Source organism: Chrysochloris asiatica, unplaced genomic scaffold (genome assembly GCF_000296735.1).
Source record: "Chrysochloris asiatica unplaced genomic scaffold, ChrAsi1.0 scaffold00006, whole genome shotgun sequence".
NCBI classification, from domain to species: Eukaryota; Metazoa; Chordata; class Mammalia; order Afrosoricida; family Chrysochloridae; genus Chrysochloris; species Chrysochloris asiatica.
The window spans coordinates 2,913,066-2,924,207 of NW_006408524.1; the positions used below are offsets into that span (position 1 = coordinate 2,913,066).

Here is an 11,142-nt window from a genome sequence, read left to right on the forward strand (position 1 = left end):
TGGTGGAAATGCATAATTTGTAAAAGTGAATTAATTATTGCTTTGGTGTGTTTGTAAAATGCAGAGGGTTCACTGTGCTGTTGTAGCACCACATCACCGACTCCTTTTTGCCTAAGAAAGCGCCTTGGTTGAAACAGACAATGAAGCACATTTAGCTTAAGCACTTTGGATACTGATTTACTCAAATTCTCAAGGCAATCTTGTGTTTATAAATGAAGTCCTGTGGTCATTTAAAACATGCAGTCCTCAAAGACCCTCGCACATACACACACGTGCACACCAAAGACCCCAAGAGCACCCCCATATCAAACCCTTGCAACCTTTTTTCACCTTAGTGTTTCTGCTTTCCCTACTGAGTGGTACCCTCAGTTCTATCTCAGAGACAGGGGCTTGTTCTGTGTAACCCAAGGAGACCACAGGCACAGGAAAATTTCCAGATTACTAAAGTCAATTCAGCAAAGCCTTTGTAAGCGGCTGCTGGACACTGCTAATACCACTGCCTGTTCCTACCCTGAGCATTTTCACTGCTCCCTGGGGAAACAAACGGCCAGTAGTTCCAGTAGTCCTAGGCAGGACTGCAATTTTGTGCACAGCATTTGTTGTTAAGTGCCGTTGAGTCTATTCTGACTCATAGTGACCCTGTACAGGGTTTCCAAGGAGTGGCTGGTAGATTTGAACCACTGACTTTGCAGTTCAAACTGACCTTTTAGTACATTAAGCTCACAGTACCACACCAGGACTCAGTACACAGCATAGGGGCATCCAAAGTTTGATCAGTGAACCATTAGTATGGGTGGAGAATATAGGCATTCAAACCCAGTAGATTTAAAGTTTCCAAAGAAAGTGTCCCAGGAAAGTCATTTTTTCTTGGGCAAGTGTAACCCACCACTTTCAGCTGTTAACGTTGGAGGAAGGATCCTGTTCCCCCTTCAGTGGTACTTGTCAGCGAGTTTGATGGTGACAGTTTTCATTTCTGTATATTCGCTCGGAGCATTGTCACCAAATTCTCTGCAATTCCCTAACATTTTGAAGTCACCAGACAGAGCCTAGGCATAGATGGCATTGTAGCAGTTGGTCCCACACCGTGCCAGATTCTAGTGCAGATGCCAGCTTCAGGGCCTTATCAAGATTCTTTGTGAACACAGCTGCTGTGTGTCTGTATTCAGTGCTATTTGCTCTTTTTATCACTTCTTCAATGTTTTTGAACTTCAGTATTGGCTATACAGGTCCAAAATCTCCTATTTGACAATCTGCATGTTGTCGGTTACTTCTGAGAACACAGTGGGTTTGATGAAAAGTCCCCTGTCTTCCATGACTGAACCCCACATTCCAGCTTAGCACCTTCTTTCCTCCCAATCTCAATTAGATTGAGGATTTTTGATCAATCTGGGGTCACTGCTCAGTCCTGGCATTCATCAGGTCACTCCACACTGCACTAGACAAACCTGTCATAGACCTGCTCCTCCACGGAGACCCTGGAGGCAGCTGTGCAGCACTGACCTTGGTTAAAGACCATGCCCTGATGGACAAACTCCACAGCCAGGTCAGCAGCTGCACACACAACACAAGGGTTTTTGCTCCCAAGCCCCAGCGTCACCCTCTTCAGATTGCTCTGGAAGATGGCCTCTTTAATTAGCTTTCCAACCACTGGGACCCAGTGGAGGCTCTTCTGACAATTTGAGGGTGAGAAGAAATAGCTGCTCCCATGGTGGGCCCAAATCCTGTTATGATGTTCACCATGCCTGGAGGGAACCTGACCTCTTCGATCAGAGAGTCGAGATGAAGGGTGATGAGGAGCTCTGCTGGCTTAATGACCACAGTGTTCCCATAGCACAGGGCAGGTGCCAGCTTCCACGCCAGCATCAGCAGGGGGCATTTCCAAGGAGTCATGGCCTCGCACCCACCCATGGGTTCATGCCTGGTGAAGCATACAATGTTGTTATCTGTGGGGATGGTCCTGTCCTGTAACTTGTATGCCCACCCTGCAAAGTACCCCAGGGTTTTTATGCAGCCTTCCAGATTGATGAAGAAGGCATGAAGCAATGGCTTCCAAGTGTCCATCATTGCTAGGGTGGCCAGAATGGTGCGACACCTCTCCTCAAAGTCCGCCAGTTGGCACAGCTGCCTGCCTCCATGGACTTGACCACCTCAGGCTTCTCTCCTTCTAGTTCACGTATTTTCTCCATAGTTGAAGGGTTTTATGTGGCAAACTTTTTCCCACTTTTAAATTGTTGTTGTTGTTGGTAAGTGCTGTTGAGTCAGTTCTGACCCACAGTGACCCTGTACAGGGTTTCTGAGGCTGTAAATCTTTACAGGAGCAGAAAGCCTCATCTTTCTCCCATGGAACCATTGGTAGTTTCAAACTGCTGACCTTAAGGTTCGCAGCCTGATTCATAACTACTATGCTACCAGAGCTCCTTGCTTTTAGATTAGTGCCATTCATAGTTCATAAACATCTTGGTGAACTTGAGCTTCAGGTTTCGGATGGTGCAAGGCAGGGCAGACGTTTTCCTGTCGGCTGCCCATTCTCCACGGCCCCGTTGGTGGTGGCCATAGCTCCTCTCGCTCGTGGTACAGACACTAGTCTGCGGCACATTGGCTCTGGCCTGGGTTGTGTGCAGCCTACTTAATTACCATAGTTCATAAGACAATGTTCTAAATCCTACAGCTTTGGTGACTATCTCCTGGGACCTTAAAAGCTCATGAATGGCTAACATGCAATTATTGGTCTCTCCATGTGTAGACGATAGAAGAGTGATAAGAACTGAAGATCTTTAAAATCAATTAGTCCAATGAAGAAATGGAGCCGGTGAACATCAGTCTCCATGACTGAGATCATAAGAATTAGATGTACCTGGTACCAGCAACAGCTGCTCTGAAAGGGATCACATTAGAAGATCCCAGACAGAGTGGGAGAAAATATGGAATGAAACTCAAAATTATAGGAAACATTAGGCTTACTCATCAGAAATAGACTAGAGTAACAGGTGTTACTTGGTGGACCTCGACCACCCAGCAGGTCTGGAACAGAATTCACCACTGTGGTCCAATTTTCAGCCAAATAGTAGATAGGTATATGGGGGGAAGGGGGCAACAACACTAGTAAGGCCTGCTCACCATGGAATGGTCAATCATTCAAGACCAAAATGGCAACATTTACCTAAAGACAAAGTTCAGAAACATTGGAAACCATGGTGAATTGGAAGTAGGATCCACAAGGAGGAAGTGGGATATCTGTTGTTCCATGGAGGGGATTGCAGTCATTGAGATGAAACAAGGTGTATGATTTGCTGAATGCAAAACTAATGATTTCCTCTGTAAACCTTCACTCAATTCACAAAAAGTTTCAAAAAAAGACTATGAAGACCATGCATTTCTAAACACAAAAGATTTTTGTTTAGTCTTGTTCTTCCTATACTTGCCTTACATGCCTTCCCAACTTTGTAACTGTTGTTTTTAGATGCCATCGAGTCAGTTCCTACTCACGGTGCCCCCTTGTGTTACAAGTAGGACTGCCCCATAGAGTTTTATTGGGAGCTCCTGGTGTGCTACTGTAGGATAGCTACTGGACTATTAACCACAAGGTCTGCAATTCAAACCCAACAGCTGCTCTTGCAAAACCCAATACAGGTACGCTATGAATTGGCATGACTCAATGGCACTTAATAACAAGAAAAACAACAATTTTTATAGAAGGTGATAGCCAGGTTTTTCTCCCATGGATCCAATGGGTGGGCTTGAACAGCCAATCTTCAAGGTGGCAGCCGAGCACTCAACAGCTGTACCACCAGGGTTTCTTAACTTGTAGTTTTTAAATGCCTGCACTCTCAGTTATCTAGTCTCATCTTTCAGGGGTAGGATGAGGCCTCCTTAGCACATTCCTGGGCTATTCTGTGCCCCAGCACAGCTCAGGACTATGAATCACTAGGCAAGAGGGGCAGTGATTCTGCTCTGCTATTCCTGGGACAGTCCACACTTTGTTGTGTCCCTCGCCCTTGGTGTGCCCTAGCATTGAGCTCGCAGAGTCCTGCCATTCCACTACTTTTTGTCTCACAGCTCAACATCGTCTTCCAGGTTTTACTGTGAATGTCGCAGGAAGCTAGAGGCCTTTACAAAGTAGGGACTGGAGCATAGGAGCTCTGAGGTCTGTCTTCACCCAGGGCAGTCAGCTTTGTCAGGGGGTGAGACAGGCCAGCTTGGCAGCCCACCTGCCTGTTGTCAGGAAGGGTTTGCAGCCTGGCCCTGCAGCCTCCCCTTGTTTGGAGCCAGTGGGACTTGCTCATTAACAGCGAGGCCAGGGTTGGGGGTTGAGTACCCCTGAACTTCCTTGTCTTTGTCATACCATTATGCTGTAGTGGTTGTTGTTGTGAAGTGCCATCAAGTCCGTTCTGACTCACAGCAACCAGGAATAGTGTTTCTGAGGAGCAGTTGGTGAGCTTGAACCACTGGCCTTGTAGTTCTGATGGCTTTGTAGTCTGATATATTAACCCACAGCACCACCCCGGGCTCCCATGTAACCCCAAACTCTGCTTTCACCTACTGTTTTCCTGGTTTACTGGGAAAGACCTGGGGGTGGGTGGTAGGTAGAGTGTTTTAAGACACCCTAAGGTACTCTCTAAGGAGCTCTGGTAGTGTAGTTACAAGTTAGGCTGCTAACCTCAAGGTCATAAGTCTAAAACTACCGTTCCACAGGAGAAAGACGAGACTTTCTGCTTCTGTAAAGATTTACAGCCTCGGAAACCCTATGCAGGGTCGCTATGAGTCAGAACTCGACTCCATGGTACATCACCATAACCACAACCACCACCAGGGCACTCTCTTGAGGAGGCTATGGGAATTCTGTTCACCTCTCTGCACTGACCACATACTCTGTATATTGGAAAGGAAGCCTATTTGCCCCTGAAAGCTCAGGTGAGGCCAAACTTATGAAGTCATTGGCTTCCAATGATGATGCTTTTATTCTTTGTCTTCTGCTGACTTAGCCTTTTCCTTCTGCTGGTGGGTAGGCCTTAAGCTCAAACGTCAACTGCCAGTTCTCCTTAGCTGTATGTGAAGTTTCAGAATTGTACTCCTGGAGCAGAGAATACAGTTCTTCTTCAGCTAGGAAAAGCTGGAATAAACTAGCCTAGTCAAGGCCCAAGGAGGTGACCTTCATGAAACTCATGTCTCATTTGTTGTTGTTGTTAAGTGCAGTCAAGTCTATTCTGACCCCAAACGACCCTGTATAGGGTTTCTGAGGAGCAGCTGGTAAGCTTGAACTGCAGACCTTGCAGTTCAAATGGCTTTGCAGTCTGGCACATTAACCCACAGCACCACACCATGTCTCACTAGGGGTCATGAATTGCCCTGGTGGGGGCAGGAAAACAAAAAACTGAAGAAAGAAAGAAAAAGAGAGAGAGAGTGAGAGAGCGAGCGCACGTGTGTGTAATTCAGCAGTCTCTCATTTAGTCTCCAATTTGAGAAGATTTCTTGACCACAAACCTGAAACTACTCCAGGAAAATAACAATCCCACTCCCTTCCAGATAGGAGACCATGCCTCCGCTTGACAGAATTTGCTCTGTTTTCCTTACATCTCTGATGAACTGTGTGGTCTTTCTTTCTTAGATATAGAAACTGAGGCTCAGAAAAGCAACGTGCAACGCTCAAGGAAGGTGAAGCTGCAAGACCAAAATCGGTGTCCTATCCTTCAAGTTAAAGAACATGCAACACTGTGTCTTCTTATTTCCAATTTTCTCTCTCTTCCTCAGAGGGAACCTCAGAACCACACTGAAGATCTGAGTAGCAAGGTCTTTGACAGGGTTTTCTTTGACCAAGTCTTCTCCCTACTTGAGAAGGGCAGTCAGTGAGTGGGCCTTATCTTAGACTCTTTGATGAGCTCTGAAAGCACCAGTGAGTAAACATCATGGTGGCTGTGCCCAAAGGGGGCAGTGAATGGGGTTCATCCAGTTTGACCCTTGGATCAGCCCTGTGAGTGGAGTGAGTAGGCTTTGTGCAGGCTGACCCAAGGTGGTCCCTGAGAGAAGCTGGCATTTACTGGAGGCTGAGTCAGGCCAGACAATGGAGTTTCTGCAAATTAACTTTATTGTGGGGAAGCGCTCACTCAAGCTGGATGGTCAGTTCATGCTGGACGGCTTCTTCAATGTTCTGAAGCAGGTGGGCTTCCCACTGCCTCACTCTCTCCATCTGTTAAAGGCAAGGCAGTTCTGAAAAAAGTCTATCCATGAAAATGTGTGTCTTTATTAGAGAAAGCTCTTCCACCCCTCCTCCCGGACCCTATCCCATAGACCTTCAGATCAAGTCAGTCCTCAAATGCACTCAGCCTCCCTGCCAGTGTGGCCCTGGGAGGGTACCATACACCTCTGGGCACCCCAGCCTACTTCAGCCTGTGTCCAGAGCGCTGACAGATGGTGTGCAAAGTAAATGTGGCAAGGGGAAACAGGAAGGGTGTGCCCAGGGACAAGGACAGACAGAGAAGACAGACAGTCAGAAGGAATGCAGGCGACAGGGACAAAGTGAGAAGAGGAGGAATGCCAGAGGCCTGCAAACACAGAGAGCACTTTAGTTTTAGCAAGTGATTTCTTAGCTGTCCCCATGAGGCCCAGTGTGGTACTGTAGGATCAGCACTGGACTACCAACCATAAGGTCAGCAGTTCAAACTGATCAGCTGCTCCTCAGAAATCCTATACAGGGTCGCTATGAGTCAGAACGGACTTGAGAGCACTTAACAAGAACAGAGTCCAGATCTGCCAGGAAGTGTTCTCCTGTAGGGCACAAAGGAAGAAAGGGGCTCCCCCAGACTACAATGGGAAGGATAGGGGATAACTCTTGCTGCTTATTCAACATCACAAGACAAATACCCTGTAAGACTCAGGGAATCCTGGAGGGTTTTCAGGGGCTGGGGAGATTGCTTGGGTGGTAGCACTGGGGCGGGCCAGAGAGGGTGAGATTGGAGGGAGGTGGGAGAAATGGTGGCTAGAGTAAGCCACTCAGACTGGGCAGGTGCAGTGCTGACCAGTGTGCCTTTCAACCATCACTATGGGGTGTAAGAATCAAAGCCACCTCACAGGGCAGGGCGGGATGTGGACAGGTGAGCAGCACTGGATCTGGCAAATCTGCGAGGGACCAAGAGAAGCTCCTTCTGTGGAGGCACTACCGCCTGGCAGGCTGATGACTACAGAATGGGGGAGTGTCTATGAGGGTGTCAATGAGCTTTAGTTCTCTCCCCTACAGAAGCTGCTGCTGCCCACCCCAATGTCAGCAGGGGTCGGAGGTTGGACCCCTTCCAGGGAGGCTGGAACACAGTAGCTTAAGTCACCGCCTCAGTTATGCAGACTGAACAGGGAACACATTCCCATCACAACATTAGAGATTTGTACAGTCGTTATAACAACTGGATGGTTGTTAAGTGTCATTGAGTTGATTCTGATACATAGCCAGTCCTGACTCATAGTGACCCTGTATAAGATTTCCAAGGAGCAGCTTGTGGGTTTGAACAGCTGACCTTGTGGTTTGCAGCCCAGTGCTGATCCTACAGCGCCACAGTAGGAATCCGAAAGCATAACCATCTGGGGATTATCAGCATGGGGGCGGAGATGGTGGCAGGCCGTCAAACCTGTTTCAACTCATAGCGAATCTGTATAGGGTTTCTGAGGCTGTGAATTTTTACAGAAACAGATAGCCTCATCTTTCTCCCACAGGGTGGGTGGTAGATTCGAACTGCTGACCTTTCAGTTAGCAGCCCCGTACATCACCACTACACTACCATGGCAGTAGATGGTTGTGAACTGCCTAGAGGAAGTGGTAATTGTCCCAATGTGCAATGAACTACCATATAGGCCAGGAACAGCGCTGCTTTATCTTGGGGATGCCAGGCAAAGAAGGCAACAGGTGGGGTGCTACACTTGAAGTCGGAAGGTTTGTGAAAATTTATATTCAAAATGGGACCTGCAGGGGATCCTTCTCTTCTTCATCTCCCAGAACACTCCCGCCAGGTTTATACCACTCCCAGTATGCAATGAGAAAGTCATTTTCTTCCCCCCAGGGTGAGCAATGCCAAGGAAACACGGAAAAAGGGCTAGGGCAAGGAACTTTGTGAGAACAGGACAAAAGATAAAATCATTATGTAAATCTTGGAAGATAAAACTGAGCAAATTTCCTAAAACGTAGAGTTAAAAAAGGCAAGATGGGAAATATGAGGGTAAACCAAAAAGGACTGCCACTAGCTCCAGTCCATACAGGCCTTGGGGATCAGTGGATAGTTGTAGCCAAGATTCTCAGTGATACATTCGTCTAAGTGTCTAAGGAGGTCATTTTTAAACGGTCTATTTAAAACAGTGGCTTCCAAGGGATTCTGCTGGACCTGTTCAATTCAAGGCAGAGAAATGAACTTAGAAGGTATGCCAACTGTCTTTTGGGATCCCATGAAGGTAATCCTGATAGATTTTCTTGAAGGACACAGACAATCATGGGGCCCTATTTGACTAAGTTGTAAGAAAAGTGAAACCTGCATTGGTGAGAAAAAGACCAGAAAAGTTGTCCTGAGGAATTCATATTCCATCATGACAATGTCCCTGCTCATCCTTCAAGGACGGCAAGAGCTGTCCTATGAGAATCTCATTGGGCCACTTTACCCCATTCACTCTACAGCCCTAATCTTGCCCCTTTAGGACAAAAGAAGGTCCTGTGAAAGACGAGAGGCTTGGTGGGTGTTTGAAGAAAACGAGTCACATAAAAGGAACCGGAATACAGTAGAGCGATGCCTTCAGAATTCTGAGAAAATGTCTCCAACCTACCCTCAGGGTGAAGGAGAAAGAAGACAAAGGCTCACCTTCTCAGGAAGCTACTAGAAGGTGCTCCTAGACTCATGGACACTCATCCGTGAAGAGCACTGCTCTACCAGCTTCAGGGCAGGGACATTTCAGAAGCAAACCACCAGGCCTTTCTTGTAAGGTGCCTCTGGGAAGGTTTAAACTGCCAACCTTCCAGTTAGCAGACATGTACTAACCATTTACATCAACCAGGACTAAAAGACAAGACATCAAAGTGAACAGATCAACACAGCAGGCAGGCAGGGGACTTTCTAATAGTTATCCGTAGGGAAAGCAGGACAGCAAGAGCCATTTGAGGCAGGGCAATGGAATCCACAGGAAGTATGTAGATAAGGAAAAAAAGACGTTTTTCATGTACTTATATACCTATGGTGCGGCAGGACAATGCACTGGACCATAAGATCTGTTTGAATCGCAAGGTTGGTGATTCAAACTCACCAGCCAGTCCTCAGAAACTCTATGCGGGTCACTATGAGTCAGAACCACCTCGATGGCACTTAAAATAAACTTCATATTAAGCACGACTGATAAATGCATATGTAGACAAAGCCTCAGGAGTCATGTGTTAAAGGGAACACCCCTTGTTAGAGTTTGGGGAGTGTGGGAATTTCCCCTTCTGTAGTGGGTTGCATAGATAATTTCAGTGGTGCAAAGCAAACAGATGGTAGCTATGCACTCGGCTTGTTAGCACATAGAAGAGTAGGACACTCACAGTGTGGTCTGAAGTTTTCCTGCAGAACTGTGGGCCCAAGAGACTGGAAGCAGGCAAGCTCTCCCACCCAGAGCATCCCATGAACCTGCCCCCAACAAAGGAGCTTCTTCACCCCACCCTACCCCCTGGGCAGTGGGAGAGAGCCTGTAGTGGCCTGCCAGTCTCCAGGGGGCCCTCAGTACCTGACTTGGGACAAAAGGGGGTGTGGGGCAAGGCCTACCTCTGCTGCAGCTGCTTTCCTCTTCTTCCTTCTATTCCTCACAGACAAGGGGGAAATCCCAGGCCACCCCACAGTCCTTGGTGAGCTCCATGTAAAGGGAGATGGGCTCTTCTGCTGCTTGGCTGATGTAGAGGATGTGGGTGGCTCTTCCCCAGGAGCTAATTGGCCACTTGACTCGTTGGAGGCCAAGACAGTGGACAACCTCCTGTGGGTAAAGGCAGCCTTGGAGCTCTGCACTGTGCAGTGGGACTGAAGGTCCTGGAAGGAGTGTATAGGCATTGGGGAAGCCCTCACAGGCCCTATATCACTAAGGGAGGAAATCTCTCCCAGGGTCTTCATGTTCTGGCTCATGAAAGTCTCCTCAGGGGTGCTGTGCTTTATGAACCTTCTCACTGGTGAGTTTCTGACTGCCAGAGATGAATTCTCTTCCTCAGAGGAGCTCCACAAAGGAATCTGCAAAGTAATAACAGAGGACAGACTTTGTAAGAGGTTTGCAGCAAACCTCTAGACCACTAATACAGACTGTGTGAGCACAGGTGCTGTGTGGTGCTCCACCAGCAGAACATACTCACTGAAGGATGAACCCCATATGCCAAGTGGGACATGAACCAAATGCTGAGCTGTCGCCAAAATAGGTGCTGAGATTGGACCCAGGACGCACAACAGGACCACCCTCATTCAGAGCTTGTCTTTTCATTGTTAATACTTTTGGTCAAAACTTTAAGCATTGGTCAAAAAGGGGTTTATTTATTATGGACAGAATTGAAGAATAGATGACTTTTAGGTAACAAAAATGCAAGGAAAAACTTAAAAAATATCAATTAAACCATTAAACATAGAAAAAATAAAACTGTAGAGAAATGTAAGTTTTGCTCATGAATAAGTGGAGTCATATGGGGCTGGCGGCTAGCATTGATGGTTAGCCGGAAGTAGTGCATCATTTACCTGAAAAATACTTTACTATTCAAATTTAAAGTCCAATTATAATTATAACAATCACGGTCATTTTTTCTTTCAAAATAAAGCCCTAATTAAGCCATTCACACTCCTGTTACTCACAACTTTTTTGAGATACTACGTTGTTGTTATTGGTTGTCATCAAGTTGGCACCAACTCATAGAGACCCCAGGCACAACAGAATGAAACACTGCCCCATCCTAGGTCATCCTCACCATTGCTGAAAAGCTTCAGCCCACTGATGACGCCACTACATTAATCCATCTTGGGGGCCTTCTGCTTTTGCAGTAACCTTCTGTTTTACTAAGCATGAGGTCCTTCCACAGGGACTGGTCCCTCCGGATACCATGTCTGAAGTATGAGAGACAAAGTCTGGCCATCCTGGCTTCTAAGGAGCACTCTGGTTGTACTTCTTCCAACACAG

General features: G+C 47.0%; 1 pseudogene; it reads right to left on the reverse strand.

The window, feature by feature from the left end:
- Positions 1–929: 929 nt before the first annotated feature.
- LOC102815764 lies at positions 930–2,554 on the reverse strand (annotated as a pseudogene).
- Between the last annotated feature and the right edge of the window lie 8,588 nt (positions 2,555–11,142).